This window comes from Sycon ciliatum, chromosome 12 (genome assembly GCF_964019385.1).
Source record: "Sycon ciliatum chromosome 12, ocSycCili1.1, whole genome shotgun sequence".
NCBI classification, from domain to species: Eukaryota; Metazoa; Porifera; class Calcarea; order Leucosolenida; family Sycettidae; genus Sycon; species Sycon ciliatum.
Window position 1 is genome coordinate 6,971,288 of NC_088654.1, and position 23,455 is coordinate 6,994,742.

The 23,455-nt window shown below is 49.6% G+C and overlaps 1 long non-coding RNA gene across 1 annotated transcript in view; it reads left to right on the plus strand.

Moving 5' to 3' along the window:
* Nucleotides 1–12,284: 12,284 nt before the first annotated feature.
* Nucleotides 12,285–23,455, plus strand: part of LOC135828220 (uncharacterized) — an 11,432-nt gene continuing 261 nt past the window's right edge. The window contains exons 1-2 of the long non-coding RNA XR_010555593.1: nucleotides 12,285–12,431; nucleotides 13,805–13,843. This is a non-coding gene — a long non-coding RNA (uncharacterized LOC135828220). The remainder of the gene's footprint in view (nucleotides 12,432–13,804; nucleotides 13,844–23,455) is intronic.

Genomic DNA, 23,455 nt, shown 5'->3' on the forward strand with positions numbered 1-23,455 from the left:
GCTACTGAACTAATGGTCGACGGACGATTGCTATGATGTGCTTGCATTTGTATGGGATAAGAACACGAATCTTACCACCCGCAGGTTGGTGTGTATATTTGTGTGTGTGTGTGTTCTTGTGCGTGTGTGTGTGTGTGTGTGTGTGTGTGTGTGCGCGCGTGCGTGCGTGCGTGTGGGTGTGTGTAGGTGGGTGTGGGTGAGTGTGTGTTCTTGTGTGTGTGGAGGGGGGGGGGGGTGCGTGTTTGTGTGTGTGTGTGGGGGGGGGTGTTTGGGTGTGTGTGCGTGTGTGTGCGTGTGTGTGTGTGTGTGTGTGTGTGTGTGTGTGTGTGTGTGGAAGGGGCACAGCTCGAGATTGATTTCCGCCAGGGTCAAGTTCGAGTGTGGACGGAACCGTTCGCCGTTGTGTATTCACATCGCCGTCGGATATGCACCGACGTTCGCCAGACCGCGCGCTGAAAAAACTGCGTTTTATGACAGCTTGCAGACCTTCATTGACAGCGTTCCAAAGTCAGACCAGTATTGCATTCTTGGTGACTTCAATGCTAGAGTTGGAGTTGGCGAGGTGGATGATGAGTGGAGTGACGTGCGGGGGGCAGCATGGTTTTGGTCGTATGAACTCAGCAGGAGAGGAGCTGCTCAATTTCTTGGCAAGAAATGGAGCTGTTGTATGCAACACATTATTCAAGAAGAAGGAAATCCATAAACATACCTGGTTTCATCCACGCTACAAGCACCCGCACTGTATTGATTATTGCATCATACCACAAGCACATCGGTCGCAGTGTTTGGACTGCCAAGTAATACGTAATGCGGAATGCGACACTGACCATAAGTTTCTAGGCATGAAATATCGTCTAGGTGCCATGCCCAGTTCACATGTCTCCCGCAATGGTGTTGGTTGATCGAAACCCATTGCTGTGTCGCGCCTGCGTAGTCGTGCTCCGGAGGATATGGAGGTTGCGCGTGAGAGATTCTCCAAGGGCATGGATGCCGAGCTGGAGAAGGTTTGGACCCCGAATCCGTCCATCGAGGAGTTGTGGAGTACCCTCAGGATGACCACCATCAACGTTGCCAGCGACTGCCTGGGTCGGGAGAGGCGCCGACAGCCAGAATGGTTACAGACAAGCGCACTGAGATCGAGTCGGTACTCCGTGATCGGGACAGTTGTTACTCAATCTGGATGTCAACGCGGAAGGTCAGTGATCTGGGTTTGTACAAGAAATCTCGTAGTGCGGCGCGGTGCACCATGCGGAGGCTGAAGCGAGACTGGCTGCTGAGACAGGCAAAGGATTGTGAATGGTTTGGCTTGACGGCGAAGAGCGGTTGGCAGTGAATCGGTAACATTAAGACCACCTTGGGTGGTATGCGTCCCCGTGCAGCAACTGCTATCAGAAACAAGCAAGGAGAGATCTGTGACACGGCTGAGGCCACCGGTGGAAGGTGGCGTGATAATTTCGATGGCCTCCTGAACATTGCCAGTGCTTACGACTTGGAAGTAGTGGACTCGATCGAGCAGCGGCCGGTTATGACGGAGCTTGGTGTCGTGCCTGAGTGTGATGGGATTTGGCGTGCATTGCGAGGGATGAAGTGTGGCAAAGCATGCGGCGGATCCAAGATATCTGTGGTGATGCTGAAGTACGGTGGCCCTACCCTGATTGCGAAGTTGCATGAACTGATACGGGTGGTGTGGGGGACTGGCAGCGTTCCACAGGATTGGTCTGATGCTATCCTCGTCCCTATCCCCAAGAAGGGTGACCTGGGGTCTTGCGACAACTGGCGTGGAATATTGTTACTGGATGTGGCTGGAAAGCTAGTTGCTCGCATGATTGCCAATCGTCTGCAGGTTCTCGGAGAAAGGTACTTGCCTGACTCGCAGTGTGGTTTCCGCAGGGGCCGTGGTTGTTCGGATATGGTGTTTGCTGTGCGGTAGATCCTGGAAAAGTTGCACGAACATGCCACGAAAGGTTTCGCTGTATTTATCGATATGAAGAAAGCGTACGACTCGGTTCCGCGGAGTGCTATGTGGAGTGTGTTGGCTAGACTTGGCGTCCCAGGGAATCTGATCACCATCATCAGTTCCTTCCATAGCGACATGACTGCCAGTATTCGTGTGGGTGGAGACCTGCTTGCACCGATTCGGGTTGAGAATGGCTTGCGGCAGGGTTGCACTATGGCCCCAGTTTTGTTTAACCTATACATGTGTGCAGTCTTCGAGAGATGGTGTGGCGTGATTGCTGATAATGGTGAGCTGGGAATCCCACTCGTCCAGTTTCGGAGGGAGCGGCTTTTCAACACCAGATTGGCAGAGTATCGCAGAGTTCGGCTGACGGAGTGTCAGTTTGCGGATGATTCAGCCCTGCTCGCAGTTATGCATGCCGGTGCTGAGAGGTATCTATCCTCGTTCAGGGATGTAGCTGGTGCGTTTGGCCTTAGTGTCAATGTGTCCAAGACCAAATTCATGGCGGCTGGGGCTGGTATTGTGGATGCCGACCAGACCCCTTTGGATGGTGTTGTTGACCACGTTGAGGCCTTTCGGTATCTCGGTTGTCATATTACGCCAGACGCCCGGAGCTCCTTTGATGTGTCTCGGCGAGTTGCTGCTGCATCGGGTGCGTTCTGTACACTGCGGGAGTCGGTTTTCGACAGTGGTGATTTCAGCATCGCCATCAAGCGCATTGTGTATGGATTTACTGTCCTGGCGGTCCTTCTTTATGGATCTGAGAGTTGGACCGTCAGGCAGCGTGATGTCCGTCGCCTGGAGTCCTTTCACCTGCAGTGCGTGCGTTCCATTCTGAAGATAAATCGTGGCCGGCAGATCGAGGAGCACATCTCCTCTCTCCAGGTTCGCAGGTTGTGGGGCGATATGGAGGAGATCGCGGATAAAGTCAGAGTCCGCCGACTTCGATGGCTTGGCCACGTGTCCCGCATGCCAGATCGGATCCCTCGTCACCTGCTGTACGGGGCGTTACCCTCCAAACATCCACCGTATGGACCCCGTAAGCGCTGGAAGGACTCCGCGAAGTGCGACTTGATGGCTGTTGGCGTTCCTCTGGAGCACCTTGGTGACATCGTCCAAGATCGACAGGGATGGCGGGTCACCTGCCGTGATGCTGTCGACGCTATTGTCCAGTCCCGCATGGAGCCTGTGGCGAAGCCCCTCATCTGTGGCACTTGTGCGCGCAGTTTTCGTCGGGCGCGGGATATTGCGAGGCACAAGTGTAACGCTGTTCACGCGGCCCGCGCTGAGTATGGCGTTCCCCGCCCGGTGGACAACACGTCTCCTGGTCTGCTCCGTTTGGGGCCACATAGCCAGTCATGGCAGTGGAAGAAGGAAGGAAGGAAGGTGTGTGTGTGTGTGTGTGAGTTTGTGTGTGTGTGTGTGTGTGTGTGTGTGTGTGTGTGTGTGTGTGTGTGTGTGTGTGTGTGTGTGCATGCATACGTGCGTGTGTGCATGCATGGGTGCGTGCGTGTGTGCGTGTATGTGGAATAGGTGGCGAGATGTGGTGTCAACTGACCTGGCGAGCCTTGGTGTGACCACCTGGCTTGAGAGTTGCCAATATCGGCTCGGCTGGAGACAAGTTGCGAGTAGCACTCCACCGTCACAGCCCACTCCTGATCCTCTTCTCCGTGTCTGTGGACGCCCATTTCGTTGACCAGGTGTGTGTGGGTGTGGGTGTGGGTGTGGGTGTGTGTGTGGGGGGGGGGGGGGGTGGGGGGTGTGTGTGTAGGTGTGTGTGAGTGTGTGTGTGTGGGTGGGGGGGGGGGGGTGAGTGTGTGTGTGTGTGTGTGTGTGTGCGTGTGTGTGTGTGCGTGTGTGTGTGTGTGTGTGTGTGTGAGAGAGAGAGAGAGAGAGTGTGTGTGTGTGTTGTGCCAGCTAGTTCGGTTGGTGGGTACACTTATGCCGGATAGTGGTGGGTTTGTTGCCAACGGGCTCGGCTGCTTGAAGTTGTAATGTCGTACCTACCACCTTTGTTGGTTTCAGGGTTCATATACTTTCTATTTGAAGTATACATACCTGCTAACCATGGACTACTTCTGGCTAGATTAACTCTTGCGTTATCATGGTGCTAGTGAAGCTTGTATATGATCCACTCTGATTTAGCCACCCACGCTAGTAGCAAGTTGTACCTTCACTGGGGGCAGGGTTAACTGCAGGTGGATACCTGGACGGATACCCTGATGCCGTCAATCCTTTTTCTGCACCTTGTCCTCACCCACTTACTGAGGTGTGGTGGGCCCATAAGTGGCGGTTTCAGGTCCACCCAGAGTTTTGGGGATTTCAGGGGTGTCGGCCGTTGAGAGGTTCAATAGCCAATTGAGTCATCTTTCCAAGATTCCTTTTGAGTCTCTCCCCTCTCCAGGGGAGACCCACATGACCAGTTTTGGCAGTGAGCAACAGGTACAAGTGTGTGTGTGTGTGTGTCCCATATGGTGCAGTGGTATGTGAAGCGATTTCCAATCGATAGGTTGCGGGTTCGATTCCCGACGATTATGGTCACACACGTCTTTCTTCTCTTTCTCAGACTCTTCCTGACTTTTCTTTCATTCTCCTGGGTGGTTACCAACAGCCAGTGCATGCCGGAATATGTGGTGTGATGTGTGTGCGGGAATAGAAAAAAATGAAAAGACCAAAAAAAGGGATTCACTGGCCAGAAAAAGTCACTTCAAATAGCTGTATGGTGTAGACCAGGCTGAATAGTTGTTGTTGACTTTTATTTTACTTCACCAATTGCACAGGCATGATTGCCTTCTTACCGGCCTATATGTCCGGTTCTCACAGAAAGATGAAGGAAATTATATGAAGAAAGGAAAAGGACAAAATGTTACGAGTTATGACAAACAAAAATGTCCACCATCGTAACCAGATCTTATACAGTCAGCGAGTGCAACAAAATGGCACAAAACTGACAGGGACAGGGTTTGTCACAATTCGTCTTCGCTTAGCTTCCCCTTCTATGTTTATTACGTAAACTTGAGCCTCCCAAGTTGGGTGGTGGTCTGTTGCTTTGCGTCGTCGAGTTGTAGTAAGGCCGATCTGTCAAATAGTCTTACTAGTTTCGTCATCATCCGGTAACTTTCGGCATTCTTTGTTGCCGTGATGCGTAGCTCGTGCTCTTCTTCGTTGCGCTTTCCTTCCTCTCTTGAACCTTTCCGAACCTGAGCCTTCCAAGTTGGAAGGTTGTTGGGTTGCGCCTTGGAGAAGTGTTGGAGCTAGGTGTCAGGTCGCCGATTGTCTCAGTACTCCTTGTCAGTTTTGTGCCATTTTGTTGCACTCGCTGACTGTATAAGATCTGGTTACGTTGGTGGACATTTTTGTTTGTCATAACTCGTAACATTTTGTCTTTTTCCTTTCTTCATAATAACTATATTGGCTCACTGTCTGAGTTGAAATTATATGAGGAAATGTATAGACATAAAGACATGCAAGCGGTATAATTATTATTATAGAAATGTTTGTTATGACATTGTGTGTATGCTGACACTCAATTTGTGCGGATTTTTTTAATTTGTAATAACGAATAAAATGTACGAACTTAGAAGTTGCGGCTTCGGCGGTAATAGTCATGAAGTTGATTGTTCCAACTAGGAACACACGCTTCTTGCCGAACATGACACTTGACTGACTCACGACTGCCATCCGGAGCACACGAGGAGCACGTCGCACCTTCCACTCGGCAAACCTGCAAGAAAGCACCACTCCCTGGTCAATACATGGTGTTTCGGGGAATTCACCCCTCATCAGTTGAGCTTGAGTAGGCTGAGGAAGATTGTGCCTGAAAGGCACCACTTATATACTGCTCTCCAGGCCAAACCATCACCAGGGATACAAACTTACAGAGACGCTTTGTTTCCAGCGCGACAAACACCTCGTGAAGCTCCAGGTAGCAGCGTGAGTCAGAGTCGCTCATGGAGTTGTGATAAACAGACGTTGAGAGCCAGTATAGCTATTCGCAACGCTGTCACCGATGGTTTGGCCTGGAGAGCAGTATATAAGTGGTGCTTTTCAGGCACAATCTTCCTCAGCCTACTCAAGCTCAACTGATGAGGGGTGAATTCTCCGAAACGCCGTGTATTGAGCAGGGAGTGGTGCTTTCTTGCAGGTTTGCCGAGTGGAAGGTGCGACGTGCTCCTGGTGTGCTCCGGATGGCAGTCGTGAGTCAGTCAAGTGTCAAGTTCGGCAAGAAGCGTGTGTTCCTAGTTGGAACAATCAACTTCAAAAATAAAATGTAGTGGAAGCATTTCATGAGAATGTAATATTATGTGTGAACATTGGCAGGCTTTGTTGGATGGGTGACGGTCAATTCTTCAGCCTTGCAAGCTGTTGAATGGTGGAATCTCAGCACAAGTTGCTATGGCTTTTGCCGTAGCATTGCTATCATCACCTCCGGCGATGGGCGTCAAAAGGTGTGTGTGTGTGTGTGTGTGTGTGTGTGTGTGTGTGTGTGTGTGTGTGTGTGTGTGTGTGTGTGTGTTCACGAATCTGGCAATATTCACATCCCACACAGCGGTCATAGTCCCCAAAGTCAGCTTTACAGTCCAACTCACTCACGGACCAAGAGAAAAACAGGGGAAAGATTATAATCATCGGCCAGAAAATGTCACTTCAAACGGATGCTGCATGGTGTGGACTAGGCTAGAAGCAGTGGTGATCAATTCATCAGCTTTGCAAGCTGTTGAATGGTGTAATTCCAAAACAAGTTGTTTATGTCTAACATAGCCTGTTTGCTATCATTGCTTCAAGAATGGACACTTTGACGTAGAATTATTTCTTCACATCAACAATGACGGGCCACCTCTATTAATTTGTGTGCCTCGCTTGTGATACCTCCTCTGATTTTCCTTTCAATTATCCGTGCATCTACGGTCTATTGCGTAGTATGTCATTTGGATTATTTTCCTTTCAATCCTCTTTTCATGCCCATAGCTGACATCTCCAAAAAGAAACTCGTCTCTACCACCTGCAATAATGTGTTGTACTACGTTTCCCGAAGGGCCTCTTCAACTTTGCCATCTGCCATGCAATGGACCACTGCTAAGTCAGCTTGCCAAGGGAGTCTAGTTAAGACTTCCACTTTATCACCGTGTGGTATTTCATTTGCCAAAAAAATGAACACTTTGTTTGGAGTGGATGCATTTAAGATCTGGTCATCTGAACAGGATGTGTCCATCAATCTCAGATCTCTTGCAGGAGAGGACCTGACTACACGAGAATCCTCTGCAGCTTCTTTCCTGCCACTGTGTCAAGGTGAGATATGAGGGCGTGTAGTGTAGTGTAGTGTATTGTTTATTTTTGGATTCTCCAGAGGTAAGTGGATACCTATCATGGGAGTCTCTCCAAACCAATAGCGTGTGTGTGTGTGTGTGTGTGCATGTGTTTGTGTGCATGTGTGCGTGCGTGCATGCATGCGTGCGTGTGTGTGTGTGTGTGTGTGTGTGCTCCTCCTGGACCTACTCCAATCTGTCTGGTCGGGTGGTCGCGTGCCCCAGGACTGGCGTGATGCACTGCTGGTACCGATTCCAAAGAAGTGCGACCTCTCTCGCTGCGATAATTGGCGAGGGATTGCATTGCTGGAGGTTGTCGGCAAGTTGGCTGCTCGGATCATGCAAAACCGATTGCAAGGTATTGCTGAGGCGGAGCTGCCTGAATCCCAATGCGGGTTTCGGCGGCACCGTGGTTGTGCGGACGGCATCTTCTCTGTCCGTCAACTTGTCGAGAAGTCGTACGAACATCTATCGAAGCTCTTCTGCGTATTTGTGGATCTCCGCAAAGCGTACGACTCTGTCCCTCCCAAGGCTCTTTGGCAGGCATTGCTGCGGCTGGGTGTGCCACCCTCGACTGTGGCCATCATCAAATCATTCCATGCAGACATGTCAGCTTGCGTTCGCGTTGTCGGTGGTTGCACGGATCCGTTATCTGTCAAGAATGGACTGCGCCAAGGGTGCGTGATGGCACCTCGGCTTAGTTATTGAGCATTGGCGATCCCTTCTCGTGGAGCGTGGAATAGAGTCTGGTGTGGACTTCAGCTTCACAATTGATGGCCAGCTGTTCCCTCGTGTCAATAAGCGTCGTCCCCACTCCGAGTCCGGCCATGCTGATGACTTCGAGTTTGCGGATGATGCCGTACTGCTTGCTACAACTCGCAACGCAGCCGATCAATCCCTGTCTGCCTTTTGTGAGGTCGCATCCAGCTTGGGTCTCACAGTGAGCATGACCAAGACCAAGCTTCTCGTCGCAGGTTTCGGAGCTTGCCCTGCTGATTGCTCTGATTTGGTCATTGGCAGTGATAGGGTTGAAGCAGTCACCTAATTCCCCTATCTTGGTTCCACCATCACTCCGGACTCGCGGTCGCAAGCGGACATTCGGAGCCATCTAGCAAAGGGTGCAGGGGCCTTTAGTGGTCTTCGGCGCATCCTACATGACCGGAGCCTGAACCTCCCTACCAGGCGCCACCTGTATGTCGTTTTCGTCCTGTGAACGGTTCTGTATGGTTCAGAATGCTGGACGCCATTGAAGGCAGATTTAGATAGAATGGACCGGTTTCACCATGCCAACATTCGCTCCATCCTTGGCGTACCACGCGGCCGACAACAGGAACAGCGCATCTCCTCACAGGAACTGCGAGCACAGTGGGGCGATCCCACACCATTGTCACGCATGGTGCAGCAGAGACGATTGGAGTGGCTTGGACACCTGGCTCGTCTTGATGACACCAGAGTACCGAAGCAGTTGCTGTTTGCCTGTCTCCCTCAGTCTCGGCCATTCTGTGGACCTCGTCGTTGCTTGAAGGACACCATCCACACGGACCTATCCGTGGCTGGAATGTGTAACTGGTTTGAGTTGGCAAGCGATCGTGGAGAGTGGCGTGGAGTTGTGAGAGCAGCAGGTGAGGACAAGGAACCTGCCCCGAAGAGCATTGAGTGCCCAACCTGCAACCGTCTGTTCCGCCGTAGTTCCGACATGGCCCGGCACAAGTGTTGAGCAATCCGTCAGCTCCCGGTATCGGAGCAGCCTGGGTCAGTACAGTTTCAAACATGCAACCGATGGCTAAGTAGCAGAGGAGGCTTTGCGGTGCATAAGTGTCGGCTGGGCGATGACGACCAGCCGCCGGCCTCTGCTCCTCTTGTTGTTCCGGGTGTAACTTGCACAACCTGTCAGCGTCCATTAAAATCGGCTGCGGGTCTCAAGCGTCACCGTTGTGGAACCCGTACAAAGCGCCCTACTATGGCTGAACGCCAGCAATTCAAGTTTTACTGCCAAGTTTGCCACAACCGACGGTTCCGGAGGCGGCAAAATGTGGATCGCCACTGCATTACCTTCCTCCCCCCCCCCCTAAACTCTCTGACAGTACCTCCCATCTGGGAGCTGTGTGGCCAATTCTAGCAGCTGTCAATAGTAGTAGTAGTAGTAGTGTGTGTGTGTGTGTGTGTGTGTGTGTGTGTGTGTGTGTGTGTGTGTGTGTGTGTGTGTGTGCGTGTGCGTGGGCATACGTATATAATATGTATGTACTCAATCTTATTTCAAATAGTGAACGGTACTATTTGGCCAATAAAATGTAAAGAACTCTTCCTCTCCTCTCCTCCATGCGCTCTCACAGCCGACTCAGTAGCCATTACACACACCAACCAAGGAAGGGTTGCAGGTAGATACTGAAATTCCTTCTGACAGCTGTTTCGCCTTCATAAGGCTCATCAGAGAAGGATATTAGGTGGAGATGGTCAGATTTACACTACAAAACATGGGCGCAAGATTACGGGCAAAGTGTGAGAATGAGAAGTTACAATTCTCCAGCAACACAGTGCCAGGGGTTCCAAGAAAATGGCAGGTGAGTAATCCAATCACAAGCTGCTCACCTCTCCAGCAACACAGTGCCAGGGGTTCCAAGAAGGGTTCCAGCTTGTGATTGGATTACTCACCTGCCATTTTCTTGGAACCCCTGGCACTGTGTTGCTGGAGAATTGTAACTTCTCATTCTCACACTTTGCCCGTAATCTTGCGCCCATGTTTTGTAGTATAAATCTGACCATCTCCACCTAATATCATCCTATTCAATATCACCTTCTCTGATGAGCCTTATGAAGGCGAAACAGCTGTCAGGAGGAATTTCAGTATCTACCTGCAACCCTTCCTTGGTTGGTGTGTGTAATGGCTACTGAGGGTAGCATTGAGTCGGCTGTGAGAGCGCATGGAGGAGAGGAGAGGAAGAGTTCTGTACTCAATCTGTATGTACAGTTGCACTCACTGAAATCCGACCCAAAGTGAAAAGCTGGCACCCTCGACCAGTTCCGTTTATATCATTGTATGTCTACATGTGTACGTCCAGCCGCATTCGTTCCACTTCCAGGGCGTCAAGGGCCGTGGAAGTTGAGGGCGCCAGGTTTGTACGTTGGGTCGGATTTCAGTGAGCGCAACTGTATGTTCAAATTTTCGTCGGCTACAGGATATTGCCAGGCACAAGTGTAACGCTGTTCGCGCGGCCCGCGCGCGCTGAGTATGGCGTTCTCCGCCCGGTGGACAATACGTCTCCTGGTTTGCCCCGTATGGGGCCACATAGCCAGTCATGGCAGTGGAAGAAGGAAGGAAGGAAGGATGTTTAAATTCAGCCCTACTGGGTGACAGAATCGATACAGTCCCCAAAAGAGTAGCGCAGCATAACAGGGGAAGCACGTTTGTACAAATTGTGAGAAATACGCTAAAAGCAAACAATTACAGCTGAAAGATGGCTCAAAAGAGAAGAAAAAGACCCAAGCGTTCCCAAGCGGGATTCGTACCAGCGACCTATCGTACACGAGGGGAGTATCATGGTCCAACTTAGGGGCCGTTTACATGAGGAAAATAAGCCCGGGCTTATTCGCATCGGGCTTATTTTTCAACCGTTTACATGACGGTTGTACGGGGCTGAGTTCAGGTGAGTGACTGCGAGTTCTGCGCTCATTTTATTTTTCAAATCGCACATGAACGCGGTGGTAAATGTTCGTGTCTGATGAAATTTGGATCAAGAAATGCCGTCTCAGGTTTCTACTGCCTTTCCAATTGTCACTTATTTTTCGAGAAGGTGAAGGATGGGCTAGGACCTTCCACTGGACAAAAACCAGAAGAAAACATACCAAAAAATAAATAAAAGAGACGCACTGTCCACGGCCACATTCTCTCAGGTTCACGAGGCAAAATCGAAAGGCAAAATCGAAAAATACGGAAAAACTCGCTTATAAGCCCTTCTTGACCATTTACATGACAAAATAAGCCCTGGGGGTTGGATAAGCTCGGGGGTCAAGGGTAGGGCTAGTTCAGCTCGGGGCGAGCTGAATAAGCCCGCCTGACCATGTAAACGCGCGCTCTAAAATGACTGGGTGACAGATCAAGGCGGGCTTATCGTAAGCCTAGGGTTGAATAAGCCCGGGCTTATTTTTCTCATGTAAACGGCCCCTAACTGTGCTTCTACACACCAGATAGTGCCAGAAATCACTATAATACCACATGACGTCTATAGACATCATCTGCGCATGGAGGGGGGGGGGGGGCATTTCAATGACGTCTACAGACGTCATGAGTGTTCAATGGGTTAAGCAAGTGCATGCATAGGTTTGCTGCTTTTGTGCCAGTATAACGATTTTTGGTGCATTCCAAAGCTCTTAGCCCCCCCCCCCCCTCCCTCATACACGCATGTGCATATCACTGGATGTAATCTGGACAGAGCTAGCAGTTTTTTGACTTTATTAGGGTCTCCCGACTGTCCTCAGAGGAGCTCAGAACCACGGACGCAACCAATCGCAAGTACTGTGAGGAACAATGCATCTTTCTAAACTGGCTCACAGTATCAAATTCAGAATCTCCTAACTGTGAAAAGCACAGCGAGCGTTGCACGAGTGCCAGTAGCTTTGACGCTAACCAGAAGGAGGGCTAAAGCCAAGCCAGTGCGAGGGAGTGTAGTTCCTAATCTCCAGGCAGCTTGCTGTGTAGGCCTTGGTATGCCAATGGAGTTTCACACCTTTCTCACCTCTCTCTGCGTGCTCTTTCTACTCAACTCTGCTAGTTCTTAGCGTTTCACTCTCTTTCCGTTTTTCAACTTAAACGGTATGCTTTGCATCGTCTATGCTCCGGTGTTCCTTGTGTGAGTGGGGACTGGGTTTGGTTGGCATGTCGAGCTTAGTTGGTTGTGCTCCAAAACAACCACATGTCTCCTCAGTGGAGCATAGAGTCATTAGCGGCCAAGAACAGGACTCGATTGTTCTAACATTCCGACTTGTCATTTTCTCTTGTCTTATCTGGTGCATTGCAGAAGCTTGGTGTGGACAACCAACAATATCAAATGGGCAGGCAACTGTCACTTCTCGGATAGCCCGCTTCAATTGCAACAGTGGCTTTAGATTGGTTGGTATGCCATTCTCGGTGTGTGCCAATGGGACATGGATGTTCAAGAGAGCATGCATACGTGAGTCTGCTCGTCGTAGTCGCTGGAACGAAATCTCACCATTCATTCATTTAACTCATGCAGTGCCGGTGATATGTTCGCATGCCATGTATACTGTATGCTGTGTGCTATGTGGTGGAGCATGTCACATGAAACACTCTTCATCTAGCTGTAACTTTGAGGATTTTGGGCAGACCCTCGGACACTTTTCAATCAGGGGTAGCAGAGAACACATGCCTGTGGTCCAAAGAGAAGCACGCCGTATGCACTGCAAGAGCTTGCAAAGGCCTGCAATCACAGCATAAAAGGGAGTTCTAGCATCTAGGACAACGGCACGAGACATCAGGAGTCGGAACGATGTGTTTAGACGCCAGATTTAGAAGTTCTACATGATCCCTGCTCTATGCAGCTGGCAATCGCAATTTGGAATAGCCCGCTCTTGCCAGCAATTCTGCTAGCAAAATATCGAAGAAATTTGAAAGGGAATTTGCTGGCAAAACGTAGCTAAATATCGGTGTGTTCGCTGGAAATTGGGAGATTTTACACTTATACGTCGCACGTGACTCATTTTCGCACAGTTTTACCAACACGTGACTCACTTTTTTTTCATTTTTGCTAACACTTGACCCACTTTCGGTCAGTTTTCCCACACGTGACACAAATTTGGAGCAAAAAGGGAGCAAAATATCGAGTGGCCTGGCAATATGAAAGCAAAATCTCGACAATGAGCCCGAATTTTTTGCGGCAAAATATCGAAGCTTCACTGGCAAAAATCGGGCTTTGCCTAATCGCAATCATGGCCATTATGACCTGCTGACCTCCAACCCGGTGCAGTCCAGCTACGCCATACTGTAAGACATGTTATTATAACGAGTCGCAAATTTAACGATTGTCCAAAATTCATAGGTTAACGAGAAGATATGTTAACGATCTTGCAGTATTCTGCCATATCCACACACAGCATATATGAAGCAGTACGGCCTCAACGGATCTTATTATAACGAAGAAATGTCATCCGTTAAAACGTTAGATTTGCTTCCTCGTTATATATACATGTCTTACAGTATGTCGACATGCATAAATCGGGGCGGTCCTGAGGCTTAAGACTTGCCAGTGTAGTGGTCGTCCTTTTTATGCTAGGCCTCCCTGCTGTAAGTCAAGCGCATGCAACTTCAGAATATTATGCACAATAATAGTCATGTCGGCAAGGAAACAAGAATTCCCCCGCCCCCAAACATGTTTACGAACGTCCATAGCGATAACTATTAGCTGATTCTACGTCATGCAAAGCCAGAATTTCACAGTGTGCTTTCAACCAGGCTAGTGCAAATATCTACAAATATCTGCAAAATATCTGCAAATGTGTTTTTAATGTGTGTTTTTTCTTCATTCAGCTTTGAGAGCAGGTGAACTGCCAGGTCCCAAGATTTCAAGTGAGTTCAAATTTCTCTGTATTCAATTATTCTATTATTCTGTGACACATTGTGTGTTCTTTGACTTCTTGAAGTTGTTTTTAAAACCCTTTGCTGCCCATTAAAATGTATAGGTTTTCGGCATACCCAGACCAGCAGGAAGAAAATTACTCATAGCTCCAACACGAAGCATATTGTCAAATGTAAACCTATATATTTCTAAATAATCTACGTGGAGATAATAATTTTAATATAGCTATGAATAGGATGAAGGCCGCAGACATCACGCAACTACGTTACTTGTTTGACATGTATTACCGTGTATTCTGGAAGCAATGTATCCCAAGGAATCTAGCGAAATGAGCGTTAGCATGCTAACGCGAGTTAGCAGCCAGCCCAGCGAGCTGGCCCAACCTGCACGCATGCGCGAGTCACGTGGGCACGCGCCCTTCAATATCCTGTACAATGTCTCTTTCATGTCATTGCTGTTTGGACTTTCGAGCGTGCAACTTGCGGAACAGGTGTTCCCGAAACAATTTCCTTTCGTTAGACTTTCAAGCTTGCATTCTCGTATCTCTGCGTTTCAATTCAGACTTCATTGACGCCTGTTGGTGCCTGTTGGTGCCTGAAACAATGTCGTCGTCTACAGTGGAACGTCGACTGTGGTTTTTTTAGCTTGCGCCATCATCAGGTTTCCTGAAATGAAGTACCTCCACGCGATCTCAGCGACCCTTGTTTGTGCCTTGAAGCAATGTCGTCGTCACCAACCGGCGTCCAGCCTCTCCGGATCGCCTCGCTCTACCTGGCTCCGCCGCCCGCCTACTGCGAACGCAGCGACGGCCGCCACGCAGCACCACCACTGCAACAGCAGGCGCGAGCCTGACGATCGTAATTCGTATCCAGAGAGGCGAGTTCGTGGACTTTGATTTTCTGTTGGAAGTAACAACGGGAGTTGTCCACTGCCGTCACCAACGCCACCCAGCTTCTCCTCGCTCTACTTGGATCCGTATCGCCGCTCGCCGCCAGCAGGCCGGACCCTACTGGGAGCCCGGTGCAGTGACGACCGCCATATGCGCATGCAGCACCAACAGCAGGTGAACCTGACTGTCCTATACGGGCCCTTCTCGATCGCGTCCAGAGAGGCGAGTTCGTGGACTTCGATTTCCTGCTGCCCGATACAGTTGCAGTCAGTCCAGCTCCGGCGACGTTCCAACTCCGTAGCCCCTCATATGTTGCTCTTCTGGCGCACTAGCATTTATTTGAATCCGAACCCAGAACTGCGCTTCGTAGGCTGCATGACGGTAGCACTTGAGTTGAGACCTGGACAGTGTTCATGAATGGTCTGTGTTCCACTGTTCCTCACCGCGTTTCACGAGCGCCTGTGGACGTATTTGGCCACGATCGTCGCGGCCAATCGCCAGCTTTTGCCACCTAGAAACTGGACGTTATCAATACTCAATCTGCGGACAACTGTTTCGTCCTTTGTGGACTCATCAGCGCAGCACAGAGGGAATTAAGCCGAACCTGATAGCAATGGAAAATAAAATAAATCTCCAAAGCCAGGTTATCAATATCAACTTGTGGCAACTGCGCCTCGCGGTGTACTGGAACAGCACGACCCGCCTGCCAGCAGTGCAGCTCAGTGCACTCGCCAGCATTTCCGTGCGCATTTCGTCCTACTCACCAGTACAGATCCGCATCACGTACCGCAACCGTATGCCGCTACTACGAGTACGGCGCTTGCACGCGTCAGCTCAGGCAGTGCTACCTCCAGTGCCGACAGGAGCATCCCAGGGCAAAGTGTAAGGCCTCATCAGTAACTGTGTAAGCACTCAGTTTCTCACTTCTCAAAATTACTGGACTCACATCCTGATCCTATGCTCCGGAGGTATGTTGCACATGGTCGTAATTGTGGGGTTGTGGTAGGTTTCATCGGCAACCACTCAACTAACTGGGATCCATTGAATTTAACACGGTCACATGCTAACCCAGATTATATTTCTGCGCAACGATCCGTTTCTTGCAGCAGGCTTGAAACAGCTGGCCGATCCGTTTCTTGCAGCAGGCTTGAAACAGCTGGCCCGTGTTCTTCACCCCCTTTCTCGCCTCTGTGCTGTTCCGGCGTAGATGCGGTTCCTAGACGAACGGGAAGTTACACACGACACACCCTTTGTAAAGCCTGGAGGGTCGAAGTGTCAACGATTACATTCCAGCAGACCGTGTCTCTCCACAATGTCAAGATGACAATGCTGCAAACATGATTAGACAATTGCTCGCCCCGCTGTATCTTGCTAAGCTCAATGTTAAAAGTGCATTCTGCCGAATTCCCGTCTGCCCGGAGGAGTGGCCCTTGTTGAACCGCTGGCAGGATCAATACTGTTATGAGAGCGTCCTGCCCTTCAGACTGTACTACGCTCCAGGCCAGCTATATGGAACTCTGTCGCATCCGCCAGTGAATGGATTGTGTGCGGGCAGTTCGCACTCCCACGCCTGTTGCATTACGGGGAATACCTCAATTAATGTTACTTCCTCAATGCATGCTCTGGACTTGTGTTACCTCGCCAGCAACTCGCTATTCTGCTCCGAGCGTTTACATACCTCGGTGTTTCTCTGGCCCCAGCAAAAGTGGAGGGTCCAGCTCAATTCCTGACGTTATTGGCATCTTCCCCTTACGGGAAATACCTCGACTAACGTTTCTGTCTCCATGCATGCTCTGGACTTGTGTTAGCTCGCCAGCAACTCGCTACTCGGCGCCGTGCGTTTACATACCTCGGTGTGTCTCTGGCGTCAGCAAAAGTGCTTCCTCGATGTATGCTCTGGACCTGTGTTAGCTCGCCAGCAACTCGCTACTCGGCGCCGTGCGTTTACATACCTCGGTGTTTCTCTGGCATCAGCAAAAGTGGAGGGTCCAGCCCACGTCCTGACGTTTATCGGCGTCATCCTGGACACCCGCGCGCTCACATCAGTCTGCCGATGGACGAACTTGCCAAGCTTCACGACCTCCTACGGGCCACTCTCAACACAGCTTCAACTACCCAATGTCAACTCGAGTATCTTTTGGGAAAGCTCTCGTTTGCTACAAGAGTGATAGTCCCAGGACGCACATTGCAGATTGTGGTCACTTGCCAACTGGTACCGGCAGCCGTATTACCTGATCAAGCTCTCCGAAGAGTGCCTCAAATACCTTCGCTGATGGCCTTAGCTCCTGGAATAGTAGAACGGCCGGTCCTTCTTCCTACACCCTAAGTGGAAGCCGTCCCCCAACTTGCTGCTATTCACTGATGCAAGTGGTGCACTTGGCTGGTGCGCAAACAATTGCAACCGGGGATAGGGCAATGGACAGTCAATCAAGCAGACCAGCCAATCGCAAATAGTGGTTTGCAATTGTGGCAGCACCTGGAAAAGCTAGCGGCACCAGCAGCAGATGCCAATCGATCGGCTTTGCAGAAACTGCGAAAATCTTGCTCATCAGTTGTGGCTATGGCCTGGCGTCATACACCGGCCACTCGTTTCGAATCAGCTGCCGGACTCGATATTCAGAGAGGCGGGAAGGTGGAAAGCCATGTCTGCCCGAGTAACATTCAGAGGCCACCAGCAGCCAAAGCATGGGTGGCTGTGGCAATGGCCTCAGCCCATGATATCGAGTTCCTGTTAGTCAATCGTTACCGAGCTTGCACTGCTTACAAATATCACAGGTAGCTGCACTTTGTGATCCGCTCTGGGAGTGCCGATTTATGGAATATATGCTCTCAACTGGTTATGCATCTCTATATATCTAGCATTTGGCGGCTCTATTCAGAGTCATTGGCGGCTCCATGCGGAGGCATTGGCGGCTCCATGCGGAGTCATTCGGCGGCTCCATGCGGAGTAATTGGCAGCTCCATGCGGAGTAATTCGGCGGCTCCATGCGGAGTCATTCGCTGGCTCCATGCGGAGTCAATTGCCGGCTCCATGCGGAGTCATTCGCCGGCTCCATGCGGAGTCATTCGCCGGCTCCATGCGGAGTCATTTGCCGGCTCCATGCGGAGTCATTCGCCTGCTCCATGCGGAGTCATTTGCCGGCTCCATGCGGAGTCATTTGCCGGCTCCATGCGGAGTCATTTGCCGGCTCCATGCGGAGTCATTCGCCTGCTCCAAGCGGAGTCATTTGCTGGCTCAGCTGCGAGCCATTATACCAGTTGCTCGAATCGGCACTCCCAGCTTAATGCAAAACTCGGTTGCTCTGTTGTGAGGTGGGGGATGCTAAATGAGCGTTAGCATGCTAACGCGAGTTAGCATGCTAACGCGAGTTAGCAGCCAGCCCAGCGAGCTGGCCCAACCTGCACGCATGCGCGAGTCACGTGGGCACGCGCCCTTCAATATCCTGTACAATGTCTCTTTCATGTCATTGCTGTTTGGACTTTCGAGCGTGCAACTTGCGGAACAGGTGTTCCCGAAACAATTTCCTTCCCACCCTCCCACCCACTAGCTCAACTCATGTTTCTGGCGCACACATGACGGTATCTGTATAGTCCATGAGAATATATGCTCTCAACTGGTTATGCATCTCTATATATCTAGCATTTGGCGGCTCTATTCAGAGTCATTGGCGGCTCCATGCGGAGGCATTGGCGGCTCCATGCGGAGTCATTCGGCGGCTCCATGCGGAGTAATTGGCAGCTCCATGCGGAGTAAATCGGCGGCTCCATGCGGAGTCATTCGCCGGCTCCATGCGGAGTCAATTGCCGGCTCCATGCAGAGTCATTCGCCGGCTCCATGCGGAGTCATTCGCCGGCTCCATGCGGAGTCATTTGCCGGCTCCATGCGGAGTCATTCGCCTGCTCCATGCGGAGTCATTTGCCGGCTCCATGCGGAGTCATTTGCCGGCTCCATGCGGAGTCATTTGCCGGCTCCATGCGGAGTCATTCGCCTGCTCCAAGCGGAGTCATTTGCTGGCTCAGCTGCGAGCCATTATACCAGTTGCTCGAATCGGCACTCCCAGCTTAATGCAAAACTCGGTTGCTCTGTTGTGAGGTGGGGGGATGCTAACTCAATTTGATCGACATGTCGCTTTTTCAATGCTCTGTCGAACTGATAGACGTATGTCAGTTCAAGTACTGTATAGCAGGACATTTTCGGTCGGAAATATGCTCGGACAAAGCCGAATTTCGACCTTTCGGACGGATTTTACTTTCGTACACTGCTGCACGCTAAATGCACGTGTTCGCATGCGGTACCGATGTATAGTGTACATAACTTCACAGGAACACATTTTAGTACGGAATTCATTTTAGTACAAAAGAGGGCGTGTACGAAATCGTCCGAAAATAATTTCCGTCCGAAAATTTCCTGCTATACAGTATGCGTGGGCAGCAAAGAGTTAAAAGTTCATTGTCGCTGTTAGCCACATTACGAAAAGTCATCCCCACGTGGATAGCGTAACGGTGTGCTGCAAACTGCCAAAGAAAGCTTGTGAGAGGCAGCAATAATAGATCCGCAAGTCCCTAACACTTAGGTATATTTTCTATGCGCCTTTTGCTGTGCACAGTAAGTGTGTGTGTGTGGGGGGGGGGGGGCGGGGTCTTGCTTATACATCTTTTCCTTCTACTTAGAAATTTCATTGTTTCGCCACTTCTGTGAGCACAAACGCTGAAAAGCACACTCGAGACAGAATTAAATTTCAGTTTGCACCATATTATAGTGTAGTGTAGTGTATTGTAGTGTAGTGTGGTGTGGTGCGGTGCGGTGCGGTGCGGTGCGGTGCGGTGGGGTGCGGTGCGGTGCGGTGCGGTGCAGTGCAGTGCAGTGCAGTGTAGTGCACTATAGAATAATAATTTTAAATATTTTCCCATTTATTTAGGCACAGCTCAACTATAGTAGGACAGTGTACAAACTGCTTTTTAACCCTTTGAGGACTACCCCAAACCACCAGGATTCCTACCATTTTCAGGCGAAAAATCGGTATTTGCAAAAATTGATCTAGTGTCATAAAATTTGGTTCTAAACAGACATAGACGTCAGTAGGCAACAAAAACCAAAGTTTCTACGTCATACATTCATTATAGAGGTCAGACTGGTCAATTCAAAATAGGTGTATGTTGCGATTTTCTCCAAAAATGGGGCTGATTTTCAAAAATTGATATAGTGTCCTAAAGTTTGATTCTAAAGAGACATTGACATCAGTGGGCAACAAAAACCAAAAAATCTAACATCTTATACCCAATTTCGAGGTCAGAATGGTCGTCATTACCACCAGTGTGGTCAACAACACCTTGAGTATCAGTATCTGCAAACTTGTCATTACAATTTCAAATGCGTCAGCGGTATCGACACGAATTTAGCCAACATCGACCTCGCTGTCACTCTCAGAAAAGTTAAGAGGATCACACTGTTCATCCTCACTATCGCTGCTCATAAAGATAATGCCGAGGGCTTCAGACAAGGAGACACTTGACAGGTTACTTGCCATCGGCACTCTCAACAAAGTACTTCCTCCGCGTCATTAAAATTGTCGCTTCCCAGAGCGATTTTTCGAATTTATTTTTTCCACTCGAAGGGCAAAGAAATCAGCTAGAAATTGAGGCAGAGCATTGTCGACAGACCAAGCTTTAGTTTGTGGCCCCGGGCTTCGCTGCCCTTGCAGCTAAGGTCGACGTCTTCATCAGAGTTTGAGGCAGACCCTTCAGTATTCAACAATACGCTGAACGACCCAACCCAACCAACAAACTATAGACCCATTTCTCTCTTCAGCACTGCATCAAAAATCCAAGAAAAAATTGCACATCAACTCCTCTACAAGCACATCACACCCCACCTGCCCAACCAACAGTCCGGATTCCGTGAGAAAGACGGCACTGAGCAGCAGCTCGCCCGTCTCGTCCATACCCTCTCCACTGCGAGAGACGACGTGAAACACGTTAATGCCTGCTTTTTTGATCTAAGCAAGGCCTTCGATCGTGTGTGGCATTCAGGCCTTCTAGCAAAACTCTCCCACTATGGTGTCCAGGGGAACGCCCTGGAGTGGTTCCGACGGTACCTGTTGGGGCGTGGGCAAAGGGTCCAGGTGGATGGCGACCTATCGCCTTTCCTCGAGATCCCTGCCGGCGTTCCTCAGGGATCTGTTCTTTGGCCGCTTCTATTCCTCGTCTACACCATAGACCTTTCACACGCATGTGAGAATCCCGGCACCACCTGTAGCCAATTTGCAGATGACACCGCTCTGATTTCCATAGCGAGAACTCTTCAAGACTGCATCCGAAACCTACAACAGAGTGTCACAGCAGCTGGAGACTGGCTTCAAAGATGCCACCTGCTGGTTAACACAAAGAAAACAGTCATCCTCCTGTTCTACCACAATAACCGCCTCCCTGAACAGCTACCCCAGATCACCCTCAGGTATAGTCCGCTTACCGTAGCACAAAAACACAAACACCTCGGAATAATCTTTCAGCATGACCTCCGTTGGACGGAGCACGTTGAATACATAGTCAAAAAATCACTCAAGTCTTTCAATATTCTTTTTAGACTAAGGTCTACACTCACCAGTGATTCTTTATCTCACATCTATCAGACATACATACTACCTATATTCTCATATGCGAGCAATGCTCTCACACCGTTGTCACACGCTTCCCTTTACAGGCTAGAACGACTCCAGCGGAAAGTCGCCAGAGTATGTCTCCACCTTCCCCTTTACACACACTTAGAACACTCCCACCTTTTGCATCGCATCAAATGGCCAACATTATTTTCATGTAGGTAAACAGTTTCCTCTGAGACAAAAATGCGATAATACTCATAAAAAGGACACACTTCAGGCTTATTACAAACATCTTGAAAGTTTTTGTCTTCACAAGTATACTTTCAAGCCTTCTCATCAGGTGAAATACAGGCAAGGGAAAAGGAACAGGAACAGTGGATTAAATACAGTAAGAAGGTGGTAAAACAGCGCAAAAAGAAAGAAAGAAAGAAAGAAGATAGCTAAAGTAAACAGCGAAAATTGCAATAATGACACAAAGACTTTCAAGATGTTTGTAATGAGCCTGAAGTGTGTCCTTTTTATGAGTAATATTTTCATGCTTTAAAGTTAAACATATACTCTTTGCGCATTCTCTGCGCAACAATTATGCCCCACCACATATACTCTCGCTGCATACTGCTAGCAACGTGCAACCTTCGTATAATTTACGTCGCTCTCATACTTGACACTTCCCAACTCCGCAGACTGACCGCTGTCTCCATTCTCCCCTGTACAAGGCCCTTCATTACTTTTATTGCTTGCCCATCCATCTTCGCGAAATCCCTTCTCGTACTCCCTTCAAATCCGAGATATCCCTGCTGTAGCACAACTCTGTATGCTCGTGTAGCGACCACCCCTGCCCGTAACTTAAGTACACAACTCTGTATGCTCGTGTGGCGACCACCCCTGCCCGTACACGTATGTAGTCATTAACCCCTAGGCCCTGCCCACCCAATTCTTCCTCACTCTTTCTTCTTTCTTACACTATTATCTCATATTGGCCACTGGCTATCGGGAGAATAAAGATTTGAAACAAGACGCGCGGTCCAATTCAGGTCAAGAAACTTCGTTTTCAAGCGATCCATGCCTCCAGGTGGCCGGCGAAGAAGGCAAGCAAGCATTTTTCAAGTACACTGTAGCGACCTTCCAACGGGATAGGGTAAGCAGTTTCGCACCTTCTTTCCTTGGCAAGCGCTTCGCTGATTTTGTTGGTGTTTTCAGACCTGCTACCTTCGCAGCAACATGCGCCACAAGTAGCACATTTTTAGGAATTTGAGACCGCTTTGTTCTTGCCATCGTCAACTTCAGCATTTCGTATTCAGGAGAGATACCAGGATTCTTATACCCGAGCTTGCAGTCTTGATAAATGCCCCCGCAAACGATGTGGGACGGCACGAACTCCAGAAAACGAAATGCGCTCTGGGGCGGAATAGTGCGGAGCGTGATGAATTTGCTTGGTGCGGAAGAGAGCTCCGACAACGTCCGAGACCACCACGGCTTCAGTGACAAGTAGACATTGCGCAGGAAGGGTCGCACCAGTGTTCGAACACAAAAAAAAACAGCGATTCCGACAGTCTGACTAAGACGAGCCGAGTCTCAAATATTGCGATGTGCGAAGCGACAATTTTAATGACGCGCAGGAAGTAACAAGTTAGTTTGAAATTCCAAATAACTTCTCGATCGGCGCATTCTCTGAGTATACTCAAATGTGGCCGGTTCTCAACGGGACCAACGCGGATCGACTGCGACAAGTCTCACCTTGACGAAGAATCAGATCGTACTTGTCGGAGTAACATATGAGCGACTTCAAGCACCTAAAAATATATCGATATCGCAATTTTCTCAAAAACGGATATACTCATCTCTAGGAATCCAGCCATACCGTAAAAATCGGATATAATCGTCCTTTGCCCTCAAAGGGTTAAAACATAAATGTAGAGTTGGATATTCGCTGTCCATGATTTGTCAATATTAGCTTATTGGGACGTCATTCACTGATTGCGATATCTATACCAAAATGTACGATTTACATCTTTTGTGTATTGGTACCCTATTTTCCGGAGTATAGTGCGCACCTTTGTATAACGCGCACCCTCAATCTTCATTGAGGGTGCGCACTTCAATCTTCATTGAAG